The following is a 3,060-nucleotide window of genomic DNA, read 5'->3' on the forward strand; positions in this document are numbered from 1 at the left end:
CAGCAAAAGAGAGAGAATGCAACATGTTCCAGATAAGAAGCAGATTAGTGTAACTGGGCTGAAGAATGTGGAGAAGAAGGTGGCCTATAACCTGCAGATGACCAGAGCCCAGAAAAGTAGGCTAAACACTGAAGAGTCAGGAATCAATCTGAAATAACTTCAAAGTGAGGGAAACAGCTTACAAGCCAAGAGGGAAATTAAATACTTGTGCCAGGGTCCTTCCCCTAGTGGGAAAGATCTCAGTGCTTATACCAGTGGCTTTGCAGTGAGTTGTAGCCTTGACAATGAGGGTGACAGTAACAATGAGACAAGTTTGAATCAGAGCAAGGCTTTATGATCAAAACATAGGTATTTGTCTGATGCTTGTCCTAACTCAGAAAATATCTGCTGCTGGTCAAAGTAATACAATAATTGTACAAAACGATTCTGGGATTTTGCTATAGCTGAGAGCACACAGATGGTAAGTGCGAAGGATTGTTGTTATGACAAATTCAGGGTACACCTTGCTTGTTGAGTCTTCTCAGGGTGTCTTCTCATATCTTGACACGTGCAAAAAAAGTAAGAGGTAGGAGGAAGAAGCCAGGTTAAATTGAGTTTAAAATACCAATAAGAATTTATATTGAATTCTAAACAGTGGTGGAATTTAATTAGTTTGCACCAATTCAACTATACTGATACCTAATTTTATATTGAGTTTGGTTAACTGGTTGTTAAAATGGCACTTATAATCAGGATTCTTTCTTTCTTTTTTTTTTTTAGGTTTTTTTGCAAGGCAAATGGGGTTAAGTGGCTTGCCCAAGGCCACATGGCTAGGTAATTATTAAGTGTCTGAGACCAGATTTGAACCCAGGTACTCCTGATTCCAGGGCCAGTGCTTTATCCACTGCGCCACCTAGCCACCCAAGGATTCTTTCTAAGGTGGGTGCCTCTGCAGCTCCCAAATGTGGAAATCACAAATTTACATTCCTTACTCTTTTTTAATGTTCATCTGAGCAATAGCATTTTCTAAGCACCCATGGTGATGTTCATTCTGTCCATATGTGAATAAAAATTGATGGAATATTTATTATTAATTTATTAAAATTCATTATACCCTTGATGACATACTACATTTTAATTCCCTCATTTTTCTTACTTCAATAAAAAAATATATATAGAGTAAAGAGAAAAAGTGCCAAAGAACCAGGAGGTGACAAACTGTCATTTGTTTCTGCTTTGTTGTTAGGCCCCAAATACCCCTGAAATATTATGAATGTGGTGGTGTTCCTGAACAGTGAAACCAATAAGAAGCTGGGACACAGTGAATCAATAGAAATATATATTCCAAGGGTTAAATTATCGCACATTTCAGAAGCCAAGTAAGTAGAAGGAAAAAAGAGAATAGGTAGAATGTGGTATGGTTCTGCATATGTTCAAACACTGGCTGCTGTGATCATGTGGCTACTTTTGCTCCATAACATATGTTTCCTCACTTCGAGTAATATAATATATTACTCTTTTATAGTTCTTTTTTTTTAATTTTTTTCAAGGCAATGGGGTTAAGTGGCTTGCCCAAGGCCACACAGATAGGTCATTAAGTGTCTGAGGTTGGATTTGAAGCCAGGTACTCCTGACTCCAAGACTGGTGCTCTATCCACTACACCACCTAGCTGCCCTTTATAGTTCTTATTTGAAGATTAAATACAGGAAATATTAAATTCCCTTTTGGTATATCCTTTTGTATACTTAAAACAATCATTTAGGGAAGAAAACTGGTTATTAATTTATTTGAATTTCACCACTGATCCTAAAAGTAAAGAGTCACTGGAGGTACTGAGTGGGAGTGGTGGTGACATGATCAGATGTTCCCTTAAAGAATCCAGTAGCTAATAGAAAACAGATAGATTAAATGAGGGGAAGATTTAAGGTAATAAGAACAAATCCTACATGCTAAAGTATGTGGAGGGGTTGAAGGAGTCTGAATTAGAGTGAAAGCTATGTGAATAGAAAGAAAGGGTCAGTCACTTAATCCCAATTAGCCTCCAAAAAAAAGAAAGAAAGAAAGAGAAAGAAAGAAAAAAAAAGAAAAAAGGGCTATATAGTTGTTATAGTTATAGTTATAGTTATAGTTTAGTTATAGTTATAGAGGTAGAATGAAATCTGGTCCTTAAATTGATATGTGAATGAGAGGAAGAAGCTGAGGATGATCCTGAAGTTTTGAACCTGGAACTATAAGTATAATAGTGCCCTTGACAGTATTAGGGAAGTTCAAAAGAGGAGTGAATTTGGGAGGAAGGAGAATGTTTTGTTCAGATATATTGAATTTGAGATGTCTGTAGGATATCCAGTTTGAGATGGGCAGTAGAGAGTTATTGATAAGGGGACTAAAGAAAGACCATGGCTCTAGAAATTGATGAAATCAAGTGGAAAATAGAGAGAGAGAGGAAAAAGAAACCTCAAGGAATTGTCTTAATATTCTTTTCTGACCAATTTTATTGCTTCTTTATTTAGATTGTTGCTGTTACAATACTATACATAAATTCCTTTAGCTCAATTTTTTCACTTGGTGCCATTTTCAAATCTCTTTCCATGTTTCCACTAATTCTTCATATTTACCATTTGTTATTTTTCTTTTTCAATCATGTCTGATTCTTTGTAGTCCCATTGGGGTTTTTCTTGGCAAAATACTAGAGTGGTTTGCCATTTCCTTCTCCAGCTCATTTTACAGATAAAGAACTGGAGCAAACAGGGTTAAGTGATTTGCTCAGGGTCACTTAGATAATAAGTGTATGAGGTGAGATTTGAACTCATGAAGATAAGTCTTCTTGACTCCAGGTCCAGTACTCTATGCAACACCACTTAACTGCCCTTACTATTCCTTTCAGCTCAACATTCAAGTATAATTGTTCAACTATTCTTCAATAATTAGACAAATACTATGTTTCCAGAGCTTACTACAGATATTGTTCTTGTGAACATTTTTACACATACAGTTTTTTCTTGGCAGATGGAGACCTTTTGGGGTTTTAGTATCAGTAGTAAAGTATTTGAATCAAAAGAAAAGGGAAGAAGGAATAAGTA

General features: G+C 36.0%; 1 long non-coding RNA gene across 1 annotated transcript; it reads left to right on the forward strand.

Annotated features, from left to right (window-relative positions):
* The first annotated feature begins 410 nt into the window (after positions 1 to 410).
* Positions 411 to 1,352, forward strand: LOC141520277 (uncharacterized). Its single transcript, XR_012477576.1, has 3 exons — positions 411 to 460; positions 760 to 918; positions 1,226 to 1,352. It is a non-coding gene; the product is annotated as an uncharacterized LOC141520277 (long non-coding RNA).
* The last annotated feature ends 1,708 nt before the right edge of the window (positions 1,353 to 3,060 follow it).

This window comes from Macrotis lagotis, chromosome 4 (assembly GCF_037893015.1).
Source record: "Macrotis lagotis isolate mMagLag1 chromosome 4, bilby.v1.9.chrom.fasta, whole genome shotgun sequence".
NCBI lineage: Eukaryota > Metazoa > Chordata > Mammalia > Peramelemorphia > Peramelidae > Macrotis > Macrotis lagotis.